Source organism: Manis pentadactyla, chromosome 14 (assembly GCF_030020395.1).
Source record: "Manis pentadactyla isolate mManPen7 chromosome 14, mManPen7.hap1, whole genome shotgun sequence".
Lineage (NCBI taxonomy): Eukaryota > Metazoa > Chordata > Mammalia > Pholidota > Manidae > Manis > Manis pentadactyla.
In genome coordinates, this window is record NC_080032.1 from 56,341,165 (window position 1) to 56,367,108 (window position 25,944).

Below are 25,944 nucleotides of genomic sequence, written 5' to 3' on the forward strand. Positions count from 1 at the left end.
CTTACATTCAGGTCTTTGATCCATTTTGAGTTTACTTTTGTGTATGGGGTTAGACAGTAATCCAGTTTCATTCTCTTACATGCAGCTGTCCAGTTTTGTCAACACCAGCTGTTGAAGAGGCTGTCATTTCCCCATTGTATGTCCATGGCTCCTTTACTGTATATTAATTGACCATGTATGCTTGGGTTTATATCAGGGCTCTCTAGTTTGTTCCACTGGTCTGTGGGTCTGTTCTTATGCCAGTACCAAATTGTCTTGATTACTATGGCTTTGTAGTAGAGCTTGAAGTTGGGGAGCGTAATCCCCCCCACTTTATTCTTCCTTCTCAGGATTGCTTTGGCTATTCAGGATCTTTTATGTTTCCATATGAATTTTAGAACTATTTGCTCTAGTTCATTGGAGAAAGCTATTTAAAATTTTTATCAGTCATTTGTAACTTGGAATGTGTTTTAAATTCTTTGCTGAAAGCAAAGTTTGATCAGGAGAGAGGGAGACAGAGCATGAGTCTAGGAATGTGTTTCTCAGCCTTTTGTAATAATCACACCTTAAAAACATGTTTTTAAACATCTTTTTCTTGATCATTACCCCTCTCCATGAGACTGTAATACCACAGATACATTGTGTGTCTGTTTGTGTGCTGTATATAATAAGTGTTTTATATATAAAAAGAGTACCTTTTTCTTCAGTCCCAAGAACCAATCCCCCTACTTCTGGGGAGTATTGCCCCACTGAGAAAGCACAGCTGAGAAGCCGCCATCCAGGGGAGATAGCGATGTAACTAAGAAGTTGAGGGGCTCTCAAAATGAACTCTTTGTGTGGCCCTGCTCTGCTTGGCAGGGCCAGGCTACCTCTGCATCCACACCAACCATCCCCAGCCATGAGAGCAGACGTTAGCCTCACACAGTCACTCCCCAGCTTGCAAGGTTCTTTTGTGGGGGCCCTGACAGGCCCCAGGTTAATGGGCCTCAGAAAGAGACGCTGCTAGCAAGTAGATGCACCAACAGTGCTTGTGACTCCTGGTAGGGCCCCAGGAGGTGGTCAGGTGTTAGGCCAGAGGTCTGCATGAACCATCTGCATGTTTCAGCCTTTGGTGGATGAGGAGAGAGCCTGGTATCAGAAGCACATGACTGTCAGAAAAGGGGAAGGAATACTGCACTCTACCCCCCTGGGGGAGCAGAGGCTACCGGGAAAAACCATCGCAAAGTGCCTATCTGCAGCCAAGATTGTCTATTTTTTAAATCAATACTAGTTACTGCCTTGGTAACTAGAAAAGGCAAACTGTCTGATTGTAAAAGTGCCCCACAGATGAAAGCTAAGAGAAGAAAAACAGAGGAGTTAGAAATCCAAGGCAGCAGAGAACAGCAGATAAAAAGCTGTCCCACAAATGCAAATCCAGAGGAAGAGAAGGTAAACAAGATAATGCCAGTATGGTTGTCCAAGGAAACAAGAAAGGGTTCCACAAATACAAACAGAAAAAAATATTTGTCATAGTTGATGAGATCACCACACATGGTTCATGACTGGAATCTTCTGTTGCTCCCTTAATTGAAGCTTGGAAGAAAACAGAAAAGAGAGCAGAAATCAGACTGGCCCACACATCTGTATTCCAATAAGCCATTCCATTTTTAATCAAATGCAGCTGAAGTTATTCAGACTCCACACCATCAATCTGGATCATGGCCTATGTTTTCACTGACATGCTGGCCCCCACCTTTTCCACCCATACCCACCCCAGCAACAAACTGGCTAGCAGTTTACCCACAAAAGCAAATGGGGACAAAAGCAGGAAGAGGCAGATGGCTGTGAGTCAGACACAGGCCTGGGGCAGGGAAGACGGAACAAAGCCTCAGCCTCCACTCCCCATTGGGCTTCATCTTCCTCTAACAGACGCGCACCATGTGAGCAGGAGTGGACAGGGGCTGGAGTCCTCCCCGGTGTCAGTCACTGCTCTGTGCCAAGTAGAGTTCTAGGCATTGGGAACATGGCAGTGAGCAAAGTCCTCTGCCTTCAGGAGCTTACGTTTGGAGCTGGGCTGGGAGACAGTGGGCAGCTGGAGAAAGAGCACAGATAGAGATTATATGAGCTGACTCCACATGCTAGTAAGTGCTCTAAAGAACATAAAGTGGAGACAGAGTGGCTTGAGGGGTTCTTCAGCTCAGGAGGTTGGGGCAGGCCTGTCTGAGTAGGTGTTGCAACCTGAAAGACAAGGAGGCAGTCATGTGCAGGGAACAGGGTTCCCAGCAGAAGGAACATAGTGTGCAGAGCCACCAAGCCGGAAAGAACCTGCCATGTTCAGAGGACAAACGAAGGCCAGACAGGCAGAAGCACAGCTAAGAAAGGGACAAGAGAGGTAGGTGCCTGCGGAAGTTAGCAGGCCTCCCAGGTAGGGCTTCCCAAGCCGTGCAGAGGAGTTTGGATTCTGAGAATAGTTTTAAGGAGGACACTGCTATGATGCAGTGTCCATTTTAGAAAGAGCATTCAGGCTGCTGTGCAGTGGATGGGCCAGGCCAGAGTGAGCCACAGTAGGGCAGGAAAGCCAGGTAGGGGCCACAGCCAAGGCAGAGAAATGCATTTTGAAAGGCAAAATGGAGGGGAAGAGCCCCGTGAGATACAAGAGAAAACAGAGAGTTGAGGATACTCCTCGGCTTCTGTCCTGAGCAACAGGGTGAAGAGTGGGTTCACTTAATAAGAAGGAGAAGACTAGGACATAAATGGGTCTGTAGTGGGAAGGAATCATTGTTCAGTGTCAGGCCCATGAAGTCTGAGATGCTTGCTCTGTATTCTTTTAGACACCAGGAGGGCTTGGTGAACTTCACGTCTCCATTTCCTCATCTTTATAATATAACAGTGCCTCTAACTTATAGGGCTGATGTGAAGATTAAATAAGTTAATATGTATAAGGCAGTTAGGATGGTTCTTGGCACAGAGGAGGAGCATGATATAAGGGTTGGGTATTAATAGAAAGATAATTTTGTTGGTTTAATTGCAAATGATGACGGGGAGGAAAGAGAGAAAGAAAAATAGAAAATTAGGCATAGAAAGGCAAGAAGCAGATGAAGCCTTTGCAGAGACAAGAAATGATGCCAGAGTCCAAGTGGAAGGTTCACCTCAGGTAGGAACAGGGACATGTCTGTGCAAATGAGGAGGCGACAGGCCTACGCAGGACAGATGTGGGAGGGCTGAGGGCATGAGGGGAGGGAGTCCTCTGAGCACACCGATTTTTCCCCATGCAAAGCTAGGTCATCATCCAATGTGAAGGGCACAGAAAGGTGGCAGTGAGCTCACTGGGAAAAACTGGCAGAAAGGTAACTAGTAAGGTCAGGCTGAAATCCATCCACAACTCTACCCTGACAGTGGGGCCCACATTCTTGTTCCTTGCATGGTACAACAGTCTATTTTGTTATCAATAATTAGCAGCCTTGTCTAGTTCTGGGGACAGACTTCCTCTGAGGCCCTTGGGACAAACCCCAGCAAAGGGTCATAAAGGACTCCACTGCCTTCCACACATGGCAAATGTACAGACTCATGGCTATACCCCGACATTGTGTTACTCACAGTATTCCAGGCAGAAAGAGTCAAGACCATCTGTGCTTGCAAAGTTATTTTTTAAACTGGAATTGCTGGTAAGGCTGCTTCCCTAAAAGGCAACTCGAATCCCATCTTCTGCTTGCCCTTCCCTGGAGCACTGGCTCTCTGCCATCAGGCTGCTGCTGGGCCTTCTCCAGACTCTCTAAGGGACAGGATTGGTCTGGCCCAATCTCTCCCATCTCAATCCCTGAACCTCCCACTCAGCCACCCTCAGCCCATCCAGGACAAAATGAAACATTTGGACAGCTTTTCCAATAATGAAAAGTAAAGTGAAGTAAAACACCAGCAGTCCCATGTGGTGCAGGCTGTAGCCCATACCTTCAGACTCTGAACAGCACAGGTCCAGGCCCCTCAGAGACCCTGAAGCTGCTCTGCCTTCATACCCCTGTGTCATGTCCAGGATGCCACTGGCCTCCCAGAGCACTCAGAAGTCAGATGCATGTGGTCATCTTCCCTGCATCCTCCAAATGGGTGTGACCCAGGGAATTAGAGAGGGTACACAGCCTAAAAGAAAGATGGGTGCCCAGGGGGCTGTGGACACCGTCTGCCCTGCCCTCTGGAAACTGGACTGGTGAGACATGCAGGATAGGTAGGGGAGGTGCTGCCGCCCGAGCCCCCCAGGTTCTCTGGGGAGAATGATCACACACTCTCAGGTTCTGGAGAAAGGATTCTTTTATGTACTCTCATTAGCTCATTTAGATTTCAGGACACCTACAGTTCCTCTTCAAAGACATCGATTCAAGATGCAACTCTGGGTAGAGCATGCACTGGGCCCAGAGAACGTGAGTCAAGGCTTTAGGAAAATATAAGAGGTCTTTTATGAGCTACTAGTACCATTTTTAAGTCAGTGCTCTGCTGGAAAGTGCTATAAAGATTAATAAAGACGTAATCAGACAGACCATGGGTCTCCTGGGCATTGTTGTCTGTGGGGAGTCGGCAGAATAGCCAATCTTCTGCAGAAACATTAGTTTTAGCTCAATGATTTGGCCCTTCAAGCTGATCTGACTGTAACTTCTTCCTTCTACAAATGATTTTCTGATTTTGACCCAACTGCAGGCTCTCCTAAATGCTACCTTGATAACACCTTAAGTTCAATAAGTGAAGGCAAATTGCCATCTTACAGAAAAATGGCATCAGTGTAGGTTTTCAACAGCATAACTCGGTATATCAAAAGAAAGGCTTACCGATCATTAGTTTATGGATTTGTAGACTGTCGGGGCCTCAGGAGCCTTAAACATCACATAACAGATGAGGGAATCAGGTCGCCTGCCCAAGAGCACACAGCAGGGTGCAAGGCAAGGTTGAGGTCTTTTTTGCCACTCGATACCATAGCATTCCAGGTTCACTAGAAGATACCATGATAACATTAAAGAGCTGAGAGATTATGACCAATTCTAATGCTGTATAAAGCACATAAAAATAATTTTCATATTGGTTCAGCTTATTATCCAGAAAAAAAATGACAGCCAAACAGAAATGTCAATAAAAGCCTGACTCTTTGGGGGTGTTAGTGGCACCTGACAAGTAGCAAAGGCTGGCAAGTAATGTCTTAAAAGCTCAGTCTGCCACCTTAAAAATAAATTGAATACTGCCAGTATTTTTAATAGTTAACTGTTCTTTTCATACACATCAGCAGGATGTGTGACATCTGTCCCTTTATTTATGTAATAATATTTTTATAGTGCTTTGTTTTTGTATTTTTCATTAGCCACTTTTTTAACTCCATTTTATCCCTGAGAGAAAGGGGACGTGGAAGCAAGTGTTGTTACAAAATCAAGCCCAGGAAAGTCAAAACGACTGATTTACATTCCACAGGGACTGAGCTGTGGATCTGTTGGATCTAGAACCTGGGGTAGAACCGAAACTTCAGAAGGAAGTAAAGGGTGTACAGGGGGTGAGTCTGGAGAAGTAAGAGGGGGGGGGAGGGGCTTGGTGCTACTTGCCCTGGAGTCCTCCCAGCCAAGCGTGGAAGAGCATCGTGTGCAGAAAGGGGCCACACCAGGCTGCGATATTCAGCCCTGGGCCCGCCCTGCATCTAAGAGTGTTCTGGGCTAGTCCTGAGGTCAAGTCATGCGGCCTTATTCACCTTCCAGGCCTCACCCCCACCAAAGGGCCTCCTGTCCCCCGTCTCCCCAAAGCGTGAGCTCTCCTGGAATTCAGCCTGTCGGTAAGAGCAGCCCTCAATCCCTCCGGGACAGCAGGAAGGGCACTGGCCTCCTGAGCTGCGGGGAGGAGTGGAGAGGGTAAGGAGGGCAGGGGGGTACGTTCACCTCCGGGGTTCCTTCCTGCGCCCCTGCGGGGTTGGGGGCCCCTGCCCTGGCTCTGGCCTGGCTTTGGCCTTTGTATCCCTGCTGCTTCTCCTGGCACAGTGGGAGGCTTTCAGTGCTGTGCTTTCAGAGTCACGTGGCTTTGCACAGCTGCCTGGGGAGGAGAGAATGAGGGGGAGACTGGGAGAGAGGGCGCGCCTGCGCCATCTGGACCGTAGGTGAGGCTGTAGTTGCTATTGGCATGTCTGAAAGCCCATCGACCCTCAGCCCCAGTTAGACAACAAACCACCTCTCACTCCACACGGCTCGCACCCACATCATCCTCTGCCCGCTGCACACGTGCCCCTATCCACCCCTGAGCGCGCGCGCACACACACACACACACACACACACACCATGAAGGACATCTACTGAAAGAAAAGCCAACATTTTATAAACAACCCAATAACTTCTGCACCTGATGTTGGATAGTTTGAATTTTTTTTTAGAAAGGATATGTGGCTCTGTCTGTTTATACACGGACATGACAACACAACCGGCCTTTCCATACTACCTCCAAGTTTCACAGTCTATGTCCTTAACCCCTCTTCAATATGAACTCGTGAGCTCCCGCTGCCTGTCTCCCACTAATGCCGAACTTTCCCCATCTGAAAAGCTCCCTGCTGTGACCAGACTTAACACAGACCCACACTCAGGTCGCTCCAGCCCCCAGGAGGAATCTTTCCCCAAGGCCCTGGCCACTGCTGTACTGTTCCTGTGAATCTGTACCACTCTTGAGGCCCTTGTCAGTCACCCAAAGCAGCAGCAGTGAGGACCCTGCCACTCAGCCTTCCTCAAGATGCTCTTCACTAGCTTCATACACTGGGCAGTCAACAGGAAACGTGGTCCTACAAAGTATGGTTACGAAGTAAGATGGTTGATTTTTTTTTTTTTTTGTATTTTCTCCCTTCTCCACAGATTTTTTTTTTGGTATCATTAATCTACAATTACATGAAGACCATTATGTTTACTAGAGAACCCCATTCACCAAATCCCCCCACATACCCCATTACAGTCACTGTCCATCAGCGTAGTAAGATACTGTAGTATCACTACTTGTCTTCTCTGTGTTGCACAGCCCTCCCCGTGCCCCCCACACACATTATACATGCTAATTGTAAGGCCCCCTTTCTTCGCCCCACCCTCTTATCCCTCCCTTCCCACCAATTCTCCCCAGTCCCTTTCCCTTTGGTAACTGTTAGTCCATTCTTGGGTTCTGTGTTTCTGCTGCTGTTTTCTTCCTTCAGTTTTCTCTTTGTTCTTATACCCCACAAATGAGGGAAATCATTTGATACTTGTCTTTCTCTGCCTGGCTTATTTCACTGAGCATAATACCCTCTAGCTCCATCCATGTTACTGCAAATGGTAGGTTTTGTTTTCTTCTTATGGCTGAATAATATTCCATTGTGTAAATGTACCACATCTTCTTTATCCATTCATCTACTGATGGGCATTTAGGTTGCTTCCATTTCTTGGCTATTGTAAATAGTGCTGCAATAAACATAGGGGTGCATCTGTCTTTTTCAAACTGGGCTGCTGCATTCTTAGGGTAAATTCCTAGAAGTAGGATTCCTGGGTTAATGGTATTTCTATTTTGAGATTTTTGAGGAACCTCCATATTGCTTACCACAATGGTTGAACTAATTTACATTCCCATCAGCAGTATAGGAGGTTTCCCCTTTCTCCACATCCTCGCCAACATTTGTTGTTGTTTGTCTTTTGGATGGTGTCCATCCTTACTGGTGTGAGGTGATACCTCATTGTGGTTTTAATTTACATTTCTCTGATGACTAGCAATGTGGAGCATCTTTTCATGTGTCTCTTGGCCATCTGAATTTCTTCCTTGGAGAACTGTCTGTTCAGCTCCTATACCCATTTTTCAATTGGATTGTTTGCTTTTTGTTTGTTGAGGTGTGTGAGTTCTTTATATATTATGGATGTCAACCCTTTATCGGATCTGTCATTTATGAATATATTCTCCCATACTGTAGGGTACCTTTTTGTTCTATTGATGGTGTCCTTTGCTGTACAGAAGCTTTTCAGCTTGATACAGTCCCACTTGTTCATTTTTGCTTTTGTTTCCCTCACCTGGGGAGATATGTTCATGAAGAAGTCACTCATGTTTATGTCCAAGAGATTTTTGCCTAGGTTTTTTTCTAAGAGTTTTATGGTTTCATGACTTACATTCAGGTCTTTGATCCATTTCGAATTTGCTTTTGTGTATGGGGTTAGACAGTGATCCAGTTTCATTCTCTTACATGTAGCTGTCCAGTTTTGCCAGCACCAACTATTGAAGAGACTGTCATTTCCCCATTGTATGTCCATGACTCCTTTATCATATATTAATTGACCATATATGTTTGCATTAATGTCTGGTGTCTCTACTCTGTTCCACTGGTCTGTGGGTCTGTTCTTGTGCCAGTACCAAATTGTCTTGATTACTGTGGCTTTGTAGTAGAGCTTGAAGTTGGGGAGCAAGACACTGCCCACTTTATTCTTCCTTCTCAGGGTTACTTTGGCTATTCAGGGTGTTTGGTGTTTCTACGTGAATTTTTGAACAATTTGTTCCAGTCCATTGAAGAATGTTGTTGGTAATTTGATAAGGATTGCATCCAATCCGTATATCGCTTTGAGCAGGATGGCCATTTTGACAACATTAATTCTTCCTAGTTTCCATTGTTAGTGTCCTCTTTAATTTCTCTTAAGAGTGTCTTATAGTTTTCAGGATATAGGTCTTTCACTTCCTTGGTTAGGTTCATTCCTAGGTATTTTATTCTTTTGATGCATTTATGAATGGAATTATTTTCCTGATTTCTCTTTCTATTAGTTCATTGTCAGTGTATAGGAAAGCCACAGATTTCTGTGTATTAATTTTGTATCCTGCAACATTGCTGAATTCCGATATAAGTTCTAATAGTTTTGGAGTGGACTCTTTAGGGCTTTTTATGTACAATATTATGTCATCTGCAAATAGTGACAGTTTAACTTCTTCTTTACCAATTTGGATTGGTTGTATTTCTTTGTTTTGTCTAATCCTGTGGCTAGGACCTCTAGTACTATGTTGAATAACAGTGGGGAGAGTGGGCATCCCGGTCTTGTTCCCGATCTCAGAGGTAAAGCTTTCAGCTTCTCACTGTTCAATATGATGTTGGCTGTGGGTTTATCATATATGGCCTTTATTATGTTGAGGTACCTGCCCTCTATACCCATTTTGCTGAGAGTTTTTATCATGAATAGATGTTGAATTTTGTTGAATGCTTTTTCAGCATCTATGGAAATAATCATGTGGTTTTTGTCCTTCTTTTTGTTGATGTGGTGGATGATGTTGATGGATTTTCAAATGTTGTACCATCCTTACATCCCTGGGATGAATCTCACTTGGTCATGGTGTATGATCGTTTTGATGTGTTTTTGAATTCGGTTTGCTAATATTTTGTTGAGTATTTTTGCATCTACGTTCATCAGGGATATTGGTCTGTAATTTTCCTTTTTGGTGGGGTCTTTGCCTGGTCTTGGTATTAGGGTGATGTTGGCTTCATAGAATGAGTTTGGGAGTATTCCCTCCTTTTCTATTTTTTGGAAAACTTTAAGAAGAATGGGTATTATGTCTTCTCTGTATGTCTGATAAAATTCTGAGGTAAATCCGTCTGGCCCTGGGGTTTTGTTCTTGGGTAGTTTTTTGATTACTGCTTCAATTTCATTGCTGGTAATTAGTCTGTTTAGATTTTCTGTTTCTTCCTTAGTCAGTCTTGGAAGGTTGTATTTTTCTAGGAAGTTGTCCATTTCTTCTAGGTTTTCCAGCTTGTTAGCATATAGGTTTTCATAGTAGTCTCTAAAAATCCTTTGTATTTCTGTGGAGTAAATCGTAATTTTTCTTTTCTCATTTCTGATTCTGTTGGTGTGTGTTGATTCTCTTTTTCTCTTAATAAGTCTGGATAGAGGCTTATCTATTTTGTTTATTTTCTCAATGAACCAGCTCTTGGTTTATTGATTTTTTTTCTATTGTTTTATTCTGCTCAATTTTATTTATTTCTTCTCTGATCTTTATTATGTCCCTCCTTCTGCTGACTTTAGGCCTCATTTGTTCTTCTTTTTCCAATTTTGATAATTGTGACTTTGGATTATTCATTTGGGATTGTTCTTCCTTATTTAAATACACCTAGATTGCTATATACTTTCCTCTTAAGACTGCTTTTCCTGCGTCCCACTGAAGTTGGGGCTTTGTGTTGTTGTTGTCATTTGTTTCCATATATTGCTTGATCTCTATTTTAATTTGGTCATTGATCCATTGATTATTTAGGAGCATGTTGTTAAGCCTCCATGTGTTTGTGAGCCTTTTGTTTTCTTTGTACAATTTATTTCTAGTTTTATACCTTTGTGGTCTGAAAAGTTAGTTGGTACAATTTCAATCTTTTGGAATTTACTGAGGCTCTTTTTGTGGCCTAGTATGTGGTCTATTCTGGATAATGTTCCATGTGCACTTGAGAAGAATGTATATCCTGTTGCTTTTGGATGTAGGGTTCTATAGATGTCTATTAAGTCCATCTGTTCTAGTGTGTTGTTCAGTTCCTCTGTGTCCTTACTTATTTTCTGTCTGGTGGATCTATCCTTTGGAGTGAGTGGTATGTTGAAGTCTCCCAAAATGAATGCATTGCATTCTATTTCCTCTTTTAATTCTGTTAGTATTTGTTTCACATATGCTGGTGCTCCTGTATTGGGTGTATATATATTTATAATGGTTATATCCTCTTGTTGTACTGACCCCTTTATCATTATGTAATGTCCTCCTTTATCTCTTGTTACTTTCTTTGTTTTGAAGTCTATTTTGTCTGATACTAGTACTGCCACACCTGCTTTTTTCTCCCTGTTGTTTGCATGAAATATCTTTTTCCATGCTTTTACTTTTAATGTGTGCGTGTCTTTGGGTTTGAGGTGAGTCTCTTGTAAGCAGCATATAGATGGGTCTTGCTTTTTTTATCCATTCTACTCCTCTGTGTCTTTTGATTGGTGCATTCATTCCATTTACATTTAGGGTGATTATTGAAAGATATGTACTTATTGCCATTTCAGGCTTTAGATTTGTGGTTACAAAAGGTTCAAGGTTAGTTTCTTAACTATCTTACTGTCTAACTTAACTTGCTTATTGAGCTGTTATAAACACTGTCTGATGATTCTTTATTTCTCTCCCTTCTTATTCCTCCTCCTCCATTCTTTATATGTTGGGTGTTTTATTCTGTACCCTTTTGTGCTTCCTTTGACTGCTTTTGTGGGTAGTTGATTTTATTTTTTGCCTTTAATTAGTATTTGGTTGGTCTGCTTTCTTTGCTGTGATTTTATTTTCTCTGGTGACATCTATTTAGCCTTAGGAGTGCTCCCATCTAGAGTAATCCCTCTACAATACCCTGTTGAAGTGGTTTGTGGGAGGCAAATTCCCTCAACTTTTGCTTGTCTGGGAATTGTTTAATCCCTCCTTCATATTTAAATGATAATTGTGCTGGATACAGTATTCTTGGCTCAAGGCCCTTCTGTTTCATTGCATTAAATATATCATGCCATTCTCTTCTGGCCTGTAAGGTTTCTGTTGAGAATTCTGATGATAGTCTGATGGGTTTTCCATTGTAGGTGACCTTTTTCTTTTCTCTAGCTGCCTTTAAAACTCTGTCCTTGTTTTTGATCTTTGCCATTTTAATTTTTATGTGTCTTGGTGTTGTCCTCCTTGGGTCCCTTCTGTTGGGAGTTCTGTGTGCTTCTGTGGTCTAAGCAACTATTTCCTCCCCCAGTTTGGGGAAATTTTCAGCAATTATTTCTTCAAGGACACTTTCTATTCCTTTTTCTCTCTCTTCTTCTTCTGGTACCCCTATAATGTGGATATTGTTCCTTTTGGATTGGTCTCACAGTTCTCTTAATGTTGTTTCATTTCTGGAGATCCTTTTATCTCTCTCTGCATCAGCTTCTATGCATTCCTGTTCTCTGATTTCTATTCCATCAATGGCCTCTTACATCTCATCCATTCTTCTTATAAATCCTTCCAGAGATTGTTTCATTTCTGTAGTCTCCCTCCCTACTTTGTCCTTTAGCTCTTGTATTTTTCTCTGCAGCTCCATCAGCATGGTTATGACCTTTATTTTGAATTCTTTTTCAGGAAGATTGGTTAGGTCTGTCTCCCCAAGCTCCTCCTCAGGGGTTGTCTCTGTTAGTCTGGTCTGCATCAAATTCTTCTGCCTTTTCATGGCTATAGAGGTAGTTGTGGGGAGTTGGTGCGTGTGTCAGCTGGGAAAACGTCCCTTCTTGCTAGTTTGTGGCCTTCCTCTCCTGTGAGAACGGTGACCCCTAGTGGCTTGTGCTGGGCAGCTGTGTGCAGACAGGGCCTCTAAGCCTGGCCCTGGTGGCTGTTGTGGGTGTGGCCAGTCTCGGGCTGCTTCCCTGCTATGGCGGGGCCATGCCGGAGGGGGATTGGGTGGGAGGCTGTTTATCACCATGAAGGGCCTCAGTGCTGCACTGCCTCCCAGAGGGTTAGGGCGCCTGGAGTTCCCCGGGATTCTCAGCTGCTGGGCTAAGTGTCCCTGGACACTTCTGCCCAGCTGTGGGGTCCCTGTCCCTTTAAGACTTTCAAAGAGCACTCGCTTTTCTTTTGTCCCAGGGGTGCCGGCTGCGGGGACCCATTCTCAGGTTTTACTGTTCCGTTTCCCTAATATCCAGCACCCCACACACTGTGTGTCTGCACTCCAGTGCGGATGGCTAGGGCTGGGTGTTTATCAGTCCTGGGCTCCTCTCCCTTCCCACTCCGACTCCTCTCCTCCCACCGGGAGCTGGGGTGAGGGGTGCTTGGGTCCCGCCAGGCTGTGACTTGTATCTTACCCCCTTCGCGAGATTCTGGGTTCTCGCAGGTGTGGATGTAGTCTGGCTGTTGTCCTGTATCTTCTAGTCTCTCTTTTAGGAAGAGTTGTATTTGTTGTATTTTCAAAAATATATGTGGTTTTGGGAGGAGATTTCCACTGTTCTACTCACGCCGCCATCTTGGCTCCTCACTCCTGTACCCATTTTGATGGCAGATGGTTTCTGCCAACAGTAGTCATTCCTCTTGTACCCTCTTTAAACCAATCTCCTTTTCTGTGTTCTCCTTTCCTCCTACTAACCTGGCATCATCAGAGCCTCAGGATGTCTTGCCTAGACTTCCCCACCCCCTTTCTCTGGTAACCATTGTTCTCATCTTGTTTCATGAGGTCAGCTTATTTAGATTCCACATGTAAGTGTGATCACGCAGCATTTATCTCTGACTTATTTCACTCAGCATAACACCTTCAGGTCCATCCATGTTTTAGGAAATGGCAGCATTTCCTTCTTTCTCATGGCCAAGTAATATTCCAAAATCTGTAATATATCACACCTTCTTCTTCAATTATCCATTGACATTTAGGTTGTTTCCATAAATTGGCTACTGTAAATAAATGCTGCAGTGAACACAGGGGTGCAGATCCCATTTCCATTTCCTTCAAAGGTCCAGAAGTGGGATTGCTGGATCATATGGTAGTTTATGTTTGTTTGTTTTTTTGTTTGTTTTTTGAGAAAACTCCAAAGTGTTTTCTATAGTGGCTGAACAAATTTACATTCCCACCAACAGTGCACAGTCATTCCCTTTTTTCCCACATGCTCACCAGTGCTCATTTTCTCTTGTCCTTTTGATAATGGACATTCTAACGGTTGTGAGGTGACATCTCATTGTGACTTCGATTTGCGTTTCCCTGATGATTAGTGATGTTGATTACCTTGTCATGTACCTGTTGGCCATTTGTATGGCTTTTTTAGAAAAATCTATTCAGTTCCTCTGCACATTTTTTAAATCAGGTTGCTTGGGTTTTACTTTTTGTAGTTGTTTATTTGTTTTTGATGTTGATGCTATTGAGTTGTATGAATTCTTTACACATTTTGGATATTAGCCCCTTGTCAGATATATGATTTGAAGATGTTTTTTCCCATTCCATAGGCTGCCTTTTCATTTTGTTGATGATTCCATTTGCTGTGCAGAAACTTAAAGTTTGATGTCGTCTCACTTGTCTATTTTTGCTTTTGTTGCTTTTGCTTTTGGTATTGAATCAAAATACTCATTACCAAGATCAATGTTAAGGACTTACCTCCTATGCTTTCTTCTAGGAGTTTTGTAGTTTTAGGTCTTATGCTTAAGTCTTTAATCCATTTTGAGTTGATTTTGTGTATGGTGTGAGAAACGGGTCCATTTTCATTCTTTTGCATGTGGATATCCTGTTTCCCTAGCACCATTTATTGAAGAGACTTTCTTTTCTCCACTATATATTCTTGGCTCTTTGTCGTAAATGAATTGGCTATTTATGCATGGGTTTCTGTCTAGGCTCTCTATCCTGTTCCCCTGGTCTATGTGACTGTCTTTTTTCCAATACCATACCGTTTTGATTACTGTAGCTTTGTAATATGGTTTCACAACAGGAAGTGTGATATGCCCTGCTTTGTTCTTTCTCAAGAAAGCTTTGGCTATTTGGAGTCTTTAGTTCAATAGAAATCTTAGGATTGTTTATGCTACTGCTGAGAAAATGTCATTGGAATTTTGATAGGGATTGCATGGAATCTGTAAATCATCTTGGGTAGTACAGACAGCTTAACAATATTAATTCTTCCAGTTTCAGTGGAATATCTTTTTCCATCCCTTCAGTTTCAGTCCATGTGCGTCCTTACATCTGAAGTGAATCCCTTTTTGGCAGTATATAGATGGTCTTGTTTTTCATCCATTCAGCCACTGTCTTCCTTTTTATTGTAGAATTTAGTCTGTTCACACTTAAATTAATTACTGACAGGTATGGGCTTACCTCTGACATTTTGCTAATTGATTTACAGTTGGTTTGTAATTCCTTTGTTCCTTTCTTACTCTCTTTGTGATTTCATGACTTTCATCAAGTGGTATACTTTGATTCCCTTCTCTTTCTCTTTTTGTATCTACTATAAGTTTTTGCTTTGTAGTTACCATGAGGCTTATATAAAACATTTTTTAATTTGTAACAGTACATTTTAAGCTGATACAACTTAACTTTTCATACAAAAGCTCTACATTTTTATACTCCTCCCCACCATTTTATGTTTTTGATATCACCATTTACTCCTTTTTTACATTGTGTATCCCTTATTATAGTTATAGTTATTTGTAATATTTCATTCTAAAGTTATAAGTGATTTCCCCAACACCATTAAAACATCAGAGTATTCTGAATTTAATTATATGTTTACCTTTACCACTGAATTTTATACCTATATATGTTTTCCTGTTACCAATTAACATCCTTCCTTTAACATTTCTTATAAGGCCAGTTTACTGGTGATGAACTCCTTCAGCTTTTGCTTATCTAGAAAACTCTTTACCCCTCCTTCAGTCCTGAAGGATGCCTTTCCTGGGCAGAGCATTCTTGGCTGGCAGCTTTTTTCTTCCAGTACTTTGAATATATTATTCCACTCCGGCCTGCAGAGCTTCTGCTGAAAAATATGCTGCTGATCTTAAGGGGATTTTTTTGTACATAAGTTGTTTTTCTCCTGCTGCTTTTTAAATTGTCTCCTTGTCTTTAACTTTTGACAATTTAACTACAATATGTCTTGGTGTGGGTCTTTTTGGAGTCATCTTTTTTGGGATCTCTGGATCTAGATGTGTTTCTTTCTCCAAGTTAGGGAAGTTTGCAGCCATTATTCTTTTGAATATACTTTCTGCTACTTTCTCTCTCTCTCTCTCTCTCTCTCTCTTTCCTTTTGGGAACTCTGTAATATATATATTGGTTCACTTTATGATATCCTAAAGTCCTCTCTTTTCATTTTTTTTTCATTCTTTTGAATGAACTGTTTTTCATTCTTTTTTATTTTTGCTCCTCTAATTGGATGAATTCCTCTGCCTTGTCTTCTACTTTGCACATCCTTTCTTCCAATTGATGTAGCCTACTGTTGAACTTCTCTATTGAATTTTCTAATTATGTTATTGGATTCTTCAGCTCTGGTTTCTTTTGGGTACTTTCTTATATTTTCTGTCTCTGTTAAAATTCACATTTTGTTCATTCATTATTATGAACTTGGTGAGCATCTTTATGACTATTATTTGAACTCTCTATCAGGTATATCACTTATCTGATTCATTAAAATCTATTTCTAGAGTTTTATCTTGTTCTTTTGTTTGGAACATATTCCTCTGTTCATTTTCCTTGACTCTCTAAGTTAATTTCTGTTCATTAAATAAAACAGCCACCTCTTCCAGTTTTGAAAGAGTGGTCTTACATAGGAGATTAACTTTGTCAATTAGCCCAGCCAGAGCTCTTGGTTATCTCTCAAACCTCTGTGATTTTCCAAGCCACCTTTTCTGTTCTTAGTGGCTCCCAGTAGTTGGGATTGTGCCAAGACCCATCAGTGTACCAAAGGGGAGGATCTCAGTCAGCACCTAGGTGCTGGCTGGTTGGAAGCCAGATGGTCAGGTAGTGGCTTGGAAAGTGTGTGTAGTTAGATCCCATCTAGGCAGAAGCTAGGAAGTGGTCATTTTTGCCTGTTCCCTCTCTGCTGGGCCCTGGTATAAAGCCACAGTGGGTGTGTGCTCCTGAGCCCATTAAGAACTTCTTTTTTTGCTGTATAGCACATCGCAACTCCTGAATTCATGCCCCACTGACTCTAGAGCCAGGTGATCTGGGGGTCCATCCCTCAGATGACAGCCACAAAAGCTGGAGGGCCAGACCTGCGTACAATTGCCTTTCAGGGGGATACTGGCAACCTGGGGTAGACTAGACAGGGAGGGCCAGAGAGGTGTCTGTAGGCTTCTCTGATCTCTGGAGAGGATTACAGTCAGCTCCTAATTGTTAAGTTAGAATCCTGACCCTCAGGCAGCTTTTAAAGTATGGAAATAACCCCTGTAAGGGAAAGACTAGGAGATGGGCATTTCTGTCTGCTCCCCTGTGCTGAGTCTGAGGCGGGTGGCTGGTTAGGGTCTACTTCCCAGTTTGCTATTGTCCTGAGGGACTCCTGAGTGGAAGCCCCATTGGCTATCAGAGCCAGGTGATCTGGAGGCCCATGTCTTGGGGCTCCCATAAAAGCTGTGGTGCGGGGGGGGGGGGGCGTCGCCAAGATGGTGGCATGAGTAGAGCAGCGGAAATCTCCTCCCAAAACAACATATATCTATGAAAATATAACAAAGACAACTCTTCCTAGAATAAAGATCAGAGGACACAGAACAACATCCAGACCACATCCACACCTGCGAGAATCCAGCACCTCACAAAGGGGGTAAGATACAGGCCCCGGCCCGGCGGGACACGAGCGCCCCTCCCCCTGGTTCCCGGTGGGAGGAGAGGGGACAGAGCGGGAGGGAGAGGGAGCCCAGGACTGCTGAACACCCAGCCCCGGACATCCGGACCAGAGCGCAGACACAGTGCATGCGTGGGGCCCTGGACACTAGGGAAACAGGGCAGCAAGAACGGTGAGCGGGTACTGGAGGACATAAGAAAAGCAAGCAGCCATTTTTTTTCTGTTGTTGTTGTTGTTCTTGTTGTTTTGTTGAGGTGAGTGCTTTTTGGAAGTCTTAAAGGGACAGGGACCCCAATACTAGGGAAACAGGGCAGCAAGACCAGCGAGCAGGTATCAGAGGCTGGTGCTGGAGAACAAAAGAAAAGCGAGTGGCTATTTTTGTTGTTGTTGTTGTTTTGTTTTGGTGAGCGCTTTTTGGAAGTCTTAAAGGGATAGGGACCCCAATACTAGGGAAACAGGGCAGCAAGACTGGTGAGCAGGTGCCTGAGGCTGGCACCAGAGAATAAAGAAAAACGAGCGGCCATTTTTTATTTTTTTATTTTTTATATTTTTTAATTTTTTTTCTTTTTGTGGTTGTTGTTTTGTTTTGGCGGGTGCTTTTTGGAAGTCTTAAAGGGGCAGGGTGGGACACTTAGTCCAGAGGTAGGGAATCCAGGGATCTCTGGACACTCTAATCCCCTGGGCTGCAGGGAGCAGGGAGGCCCCTTACGGAGATAAATAGCCTCCTGGCCGCTCCCCCTCCAATGCGACTCCACCACTTTGGAGCAGCTGCCCAAGCCAGGCCACGCCCACAGCAACAGCAGAGATAAACTCCATAGAAGCCAGGCAGGAAGCAGAAGCCCTGTCTGCACGCAGCTACCCAGCACAAGCCACTAGAGGTCGCTGTTCTCCCAGGAGAGGAAGGCCACAAACCAACAAGAAGGGAAGTTCTTCCAGCTGTCACTCATCCCAGCTCTGCAAACTATTCCCATCACCAAGAAAAGACAAAATTACAGGCAAACCAACATCACAGAGACACCAGAGAAGGAGACAGACCTAACCAGTATTCCTGACAAATAATTCAAAATAAAAATCATAAACATGCTGACAGAGATGCAGAGAAATACGCAAGAGAAATGGGACGAAGTCCGGAAGGAGATCACAGATGCCAGAAAGGAGATTACAGAAATGAAACAAACTCTGGAAGGATTTATAAGCAGAATGGATAAGATGCAAGAGGTCACTGATGGAATTGAAACCAGAGAACAGGAATGCATAGAAGCTGACATAGAGAGAGATAAAAGGATCTACAGGAATGAAACAATAATAAGAGAACTGTGTGACCAATCCAAAAGGAACAATATCCATATTATAGGGGTACCAGAAGAAGAAGAGAGAGGAAAAGGGATGGAAAGTATCTTGGAAGAAATAATTGCTGAAAACTTTCCCAAACTGGGGGAGGAAATAATCGAACAAACCACGGAAATACACAGAATCCCCAACAGAAAGGATCCAAGGGGGACAACACCAAGACACATAATAATTAAAATGGCAAAGATCAAGGACAAGGAAACAGTTTTAAAGGCAGCTAGACAGAAAAACATCACCTATAAAGGAAAACCCATCAGGCTAACATCAGACTTCTTGACAGAAACCCTACAGGCCAGAAGAGAATGGAACGATATATTTAATGCAATGAAACAGAAGGACCTTGAACCAAGGATACTGTATCCAGCACGACTATCATTTCAATATGATGGTGGGATTAAACAATTCCCAGACAAGAAAAAGCTGATGGAATTTGCTTCCCACAAACCACCTCTACAGGACATCTTACAGGGACTGCTCTAGAAGGGAGCACTCCTAGAAAGAGCACACAACAAAACACCCAACATATGAAGAATGGAGGAGGAGGAACAAGAAGGGAGAGAAGAAAAGAATCTCCAGACAGTGTATATAACAGCTCAATAAGAGAGCTAAGTTAGGCAGTAAGATACTAAAGAGGCTAACCTTGAACCTTTGGTAACCACAAATTTAAAGCCTGCAATGGCAATAAGTACATATCTTTCAATAGTCACCCTAAATGTAAATGGACTGAATGCACCAATCAAAAGACACAGAGTAATAGAATGGATAAAAAAGCAAGACCCATCTATATGCTGCTTACAAGAAACTCACCTCAAACCCAAAGACATGTACAGACTAAAAGTCAAGGGATGGAAAAACATATTTCAGGCAAACAACAGAGAGAAGAAAGCAGGGGTTGCAGTACTAATATCAGACAAAATAGACTTCAAAACAAAGAAAGTAACAAGAGATAAAGGACACTACATAATGATAAAAGGCTCAGTCCAACAAGAGGATATAACCATTCTAAATATATATGCACCCAACACAGGAGCACCAGCATATGTGAAACAAATACTAACAGAACTAAAGGGGGAAATAGACTGCAATGCATCCATTCTAGGAGACTTTAACACACCACTCACCCCAAAGGATAGATCCACTGGGCAGAAAAGAAGTAAGGACATGGAGGCACTGAACAAGACAGTAGACCAGATGGACCTAATAGACATCTATAGAACTCTGCATCAAAAGCAACAGGATATACATTCTTCTCAAGTGCACACGGAACATTCTCCAGAATAGACCACATACTAGCCCACAAAAAGAACCTCAGCAAAATCCAAAATATTGAAATTCTACCAACCAATTTTTCAGACCACAAAGGTATAAAACTAGAAATAAATTCTACAAAGAAAACGAAAAGGCTCACAAACACATGGAGGCTTAACAACATGCTCTTAAATACTCAATGGATCAACGAACAAATTAAAATAGAGATCAAGGAATATATAGAAACAAATGACAACAATAACACAAAGCCCCAGCTTCTGTGGGAAGCAGCCAAAGCAGTCTTAAGAGGAAAGTATATAGCAATCCAGGCACACTTGAAGAAGCAAGAACAATCCCAAATGAATAGTCTAACATTACAATTATCGAAATTGGAAAAAGAAGAACAAATGAGGCCTAAAGTCAGCAGAAGGAGGGACATAATAAAGATCAGAGAAGAAATAAACAAAATTGAGAAGAATAAAACAATAACACAAATCAATGAAACCAAGAGCTGGTTCTTTGAGAAAATAAACAAAATAGATAAGCCTCTAGCTAAACTTATTAAGAGAAAAAGATAATCAACACAAATCAACAGAATCAGAAATGAGAACGGAGAAATCAAGACAGACTCCACAGAAATACAAAAGAATTATTAAAGACTACTATGAAAACCTATATGCCAACAAGCTGGAAAACCTAGAAGAAATGGACAACTTCCTAGAAAAATACAACCTTCCAAGACTGACCAAGGAAGAAACACAAAAGTTAAACAAACCAATTACGAGCACAGAAATTGAAACGGTCATCAAAAAACTACCCAAGAACAAAACACCCGGGCCGGACGAATTTATCTCGGAATTTTATCAGCCAACATCACCGTAATACCAAAACCAGGCAAAGACCCCACCAAAAAAGAAAATTACAGACCAATACGCCTGATGAATGTAGATGCAAAAATACTCAATAAAATATTAGCAAACCGAATTCAACAGTATATCAAAAGGATCATACACCATGACCAAGTGGGATTCATCCCAGGGATGCAAGGATGGTACAACATTCGAAAATCCATCAACATCATCCACCACATCAAAAAAAGAAGGACAAAAACCACATGATCATCTCCATAGATGCTGAAAAAGCATTTGACAATATTCAACACCCATTCGTGATAAAAACTCTCAGCAAAATGGGAATAGAGGGCAAGTACCTCAACATAATAAAAGCCATATATGATAAACCCACAGCCAACATTATACTTAACAGCAAGAAGCTGAAAGCTTTTCCTCTGAGATCAGGAACAAGACAGGGAAGCCCACTCTCCTCACTGTTATTTAACATAGTACTGGACGTCCTAGACATGGCAATCAGACCAAACAAAGAAATACAAGGAATCCAGATTGGTAAAGAAGAAGTTAAACTGTAACTATTTGCAGATGACATGATATTGTACATAAAAAACCCTAAAGACTCCACCCCAAAACTACTAGAAGTGATATCGGAATACAGCAAAGTTGCAGGATACAAAATTAACACACAGAAATCTGTAGCTTTCCTATACACTAACAATGAACCAATAGAAAGAGAAATCAGGAAAACAATTCCATTCACAATTGCATCAAAAAGAATAAAATAACTAGGAATAAACCTAACCAAAGTGAAAGACCTATACTCTGAAAACTACAAGTCACTCTTAAGAGAAATTAAAGGGGACACTAACAAATGGAAACTCATCCCATGCTCATGGCTAGGAAGAATTAATATAGTCAAAATGGCCATCCTGCCCAAAGCAATACACAGATTTGATGCAATCCCTATCAAATTACCAGCAACATTCTTCAATGAACTGGAACAAATAATTCAAAAATTCATATGGAAACACCAAAGACCCTGAATAGCCAAAGCAATCCTGACAAAGAAGAATAAAGTAGGGGGGATCTCACTCCCCAATTTCAAGCTCTATTATAAAGCCATAGTAATCAAGACAATTTGGTACTGGCACAAGAACAGAGCCACAGACCAGTGGAACAGACTAGAGACTCCAGACATTAACCCAAATATATATGGTCAATTAATATTTGATAAAGGAGCCATGGACATACAATGGCGAAATAACAGTCTCTTCAACAGATGGTGCTGGCAAAACTGGACAGCTACATGTAGGAGAATGAAACTGGACCACTGTCTAACCCCATATATAAAAGTAAATTCAAAATGGATCAAAGACCTGAATGTAAGCCATGAAACCATTAAACTCGTGGAAAAAAACATAGGCAAAAACCTCTTAGACATAAACATGAGTGACCTCTTCTTGAACATATCTCCCCGGGCAAGGAAAACAACAGCAAAAATGAACAAGTGGGACTATGTTAAGCTGAAAAGCTTCTGTACGGCAAAAGACATCATCAATAGAACAAAAAGGAACCCTACAGTATGGGAGAATATATTTGTAAATGACAGACCCGATAAAGGCTTGACATCCAAAATATATAAAGAGCTCACACGCCTCAACAAACAAAAATCAAATAATCCAATTAAAAAATGGGCAGAGGAACTGAACAGACAGTTCTCCAAAAAAGAAATACAGATGGCCAACAGACACATGAAAAGATGCTCCACATCACTAATTATCAGAGAAATGCAAATTAAATCTACAATGAGGTATCACCTCACACCAGTAAGGATGGCTGCCATCCAAAAGACAAATAACAAATGTTGGCGAGGCTGTGGAGAAAGGGGTACCCTCCTACACTGCTGGTGGGAATGTAAATTTGTTCAACGATTGTGGAAAGCAGTATGGAGGTTCATCAAAATGCTCAAAACAGACTTACCATTTGACCCAGGAATTCCACTCCTAGGAATTTACCCTAAGAATGCAGCAATCAAGTTTGAGAAAGACAGATGCACACCTATGTTTATCGCAGCACTATTTACAATAGCCAAGAATTGGAAACAACCTGAATGTCCATCGGTAGTTGAATGGATAAAGAAGATGTGTTACATATACACAATGGAATACTACTCAGCCATAAGAAGAGGGCAAATCCTACCATTTGCAGCAACATGGATGGAGCTGGAGGGTATTATGCTCAGTGAAATAAGCCAAGTGGAGAAAGAGAAATACCAAATGATTTCACTCATCTGTGGAGTATAAGAACAAAGGAAAAACTGAAGGAACAAAACAGCAGCGGAATCACAGAACCCAAGAATGGACTAACAGGTACCAAAGGGAAAGGGACTGGGGAGAATGGGTGGGTAGGGAGGGATAAGGGGGGGAGAGGAAGAAGGGGGGTATTAAGATCAGCATACATACATGGGGGGTGGGAGAAAGGAGAGGGCTGTACAACAAAGAGAAGACAAGTAGTGATTCTACAACATTTAGCTATGCTGATGGACAGTGACTGTAAAGGGGTTTATAGCGGGGACCTGGTATAGGGGAGAGTCTAGTAAACATAATATTCTTCATGTAAGTGTAGATTAAAGATAAAGAAAAAAGAAAGAAAGAAAGAAAAGGGGGACTACTCCATTATAGGATAAAACTAACTGTAAATCAACGATTAATGCATGCTTTAAATATCCTTAATTTTGATCACTTAAAGGGTGTCATGAATGGCTATGGAGGTATGCTTTTCTGATAATATTCCTTTCTCTTAAAAAAAAAAGCAGTTCCTGTGTGGTGACCTCCAATGAGTTCTACACATTGGTATAAAGGGCATATCAAAGTGTGGGCAAAGGGTCTGTTTGTGTTTATACAGAGGATCAAAGCCTAATTTGGCTACCCAGAAAATGAACTAAGATACGATATGAAGAAGGACTTCCAACATCAGCACTCTCTGGAAGAGTCATACCAGAAGATGATCATCAAAAAACCTCAACAAAAATCCAGCCAATGCTGCAGTTGTAGCTGCATTCATCCCACCGGTTCCTGGACTTGCCATTGGAATGAAGAAGGAGATATCTAAGCTGGCCTGTGCATACAGTAAAACAACAAATTTGACTGGATCTACACTGTTGGAACTCAACCAAGAATTAGGAGAAGTGCAAGTTGTAGAGCTCCAAAATCTTACAACTACAGACTATCTACTGTTAAAAGAACATATGGGATGTGAACAGTTCCCAGGAATGGGCTGTTTTAATTTGTCTGATTTCTCTCAGACTGTTCAAGTACAGCTGGACAATATCCATCATATCATAGACAAATTTTCACAAATGCCTAGGGTGCCTAACTGGTTTTCTTGGCTTCACTGGAGATGCTGGTAATTATAGATCTGCTTTGGTTATGTAACTGTATTCCTATTATGTTAATGTGTGTGTGCAATTTAATTAGTAGTTTAAAACCTATACATGCTTAAGTTACTCTACAAGAAGATATGTCAAAGAAATAATCAATCTTCCCATGTTTTCTTCTGTCTGCTACCTCTATAGCTTTTCTTCTTCCTTCCTAATTACAACCCTTAAATAGAATTCGTGCCTCATACCAAATTTACCGAGTATCATAATTCCTCCAAGTGGTAAAGATACCTCAAGACAAATGCTGGGCATAGAAGTCACAGGGCATAAATCTGCAAAGAAGTAAAAAGCTAACCTTTTCAAACAATATAGCTTCTCTCTCACTTACCAACTTTACATCTCCCTGTATGGCCCCGGAAGATGACTGGTTAGTCAGAGACGGGTAAGATTCCTCAAGGGAGGAACAACCTAAGACAGGCACAGTTGCAGGGGGGCCATCAGGTGAGAAATTGAGGATCAACGTAAGTGAGGCTTAGAACCTCAACCCCCTGTTTTGAGAGAAATATTCTGCATCCGTGGATGTTTTATTGCCCTTGTCTAGCTTGGATTAACACATAGTCTACAGGCACACACCTGATCATCTACATTTGCTCTTTTACAACACTAAACTAAGTTTTCTACCTTTATCTTACGTCTACCTACCACTTCAGCATTTTATTAAAAATAATAATAATAAAGGGAGAAATGTGGGATCTACGTATAAATCAAGTATAAAAATCAAACAAATATTCATATTTGACCTGATTGTTTATAGTTCATAATGCGTGATCAAAAGTGAAAGTGTCTGTGATGACTGCCCTTGTACTGTTCACCATGTAAGAACTTATTCACTATGTAAGAATTTGTTCACCATGTAAGAACTTATTCATTATGCTTCAGAAGATTGGAGACTGATGAGAATTAGGCTTGAGGTGGATTAATGATTGTGCATTGAGCATTGACTCCCCTATACAGAATTCTATTGTTGTTAACAACCATTTGATCAATAAATATGAGAGATGCCCTCTCAAAAAAAAAAAAAAGCTGTGGTGCAGACATGGGTATAAAGCTTCTTCCAGGGAGATACTGCTTATTTGAGATACTGATTATTACCAGCAGGTGAAGGGCAAAGGAGATGTCTGATGGCTTTCCTGGTCTCTGGGAAGGATTGCAGTCAGCCCCTGGATGCCTCCTGAAGTGGAAGACTGACCCCTCCACCAGGCAGTAGATGTTAAAGAATGAAAATGGACCCCATTCAAGGAAAGGCTGGGAGAGTGGTTCTGCGGGCTCCCCTGCACTGAGCCCTGAGGTGCACGCCTCTGCCTATGAATACTTCTTTGTTTACTGTGTTCTTGTGGATCTCTGGATGCAACCCTATTGGCCTTCAGAGCTAGATGTTTTGGGGGCCTGTTGCTCTGGTGGAAATCTTAAAAGTTGGGGTACACAATGAGGGACCAATCCTTCCACTCCTCAAGGGCAATCTGGGAGTTGGGGCTCCCTCCCAATCACATGGTGCTGCGCCAGTTGTGTCAGTTATGGTGAGAGTGTGTCTCGGCCTTTCCTATACTTTTCAATGTGGATGTTTTCTCATTCACCTGATGCACGGGAGTCACTCAGTTATTTCTAGGTTTCTTGCAGAGGGGTTTGTTCCATGCAGGGCTGTTCATTTTGTATATCCATGGGAACGAGGGATTCTGGAGCCCCCCATGTCACCATCTTTAAAGTCTGCTCCCAAGCAAGACTAAATTCATTGTTAATAAGTAACAAAAAGTACAAAAATATATCCAATGAAAAATGTCACCTTTGCATCTGCCTTCAGACACCCCACTATCCTACCCAAGACAACTACTGCTTCTTGACTAGCCTTTCAGAGGTAGTCTATGCATTTCCA

The 25,944-nt window shown here is 42.1% G+C and overlaps 1 long non-coding RNA gene across 1 annotated transcript; it reads left to right on the top strand.

The window, feature by feature from the left end:
* The first annotated feature begins 5,548 nt into the window (after positions 1 to 5,548).
* On the top strand, positions 5,549 to 25,402 carry LOC130680707 (uncharacterized). The gene is made up of 2 exons (XR_008993771.1): positions 5,549 to 5,755; positions 25,170 to 25,402. It is a non-coding gene; the product is annotated as an uncharacterized LOC130680707 (long non-coding RNA).
* Positions 25,403 to 25,944: the final 542 nt, after the last annotated feature.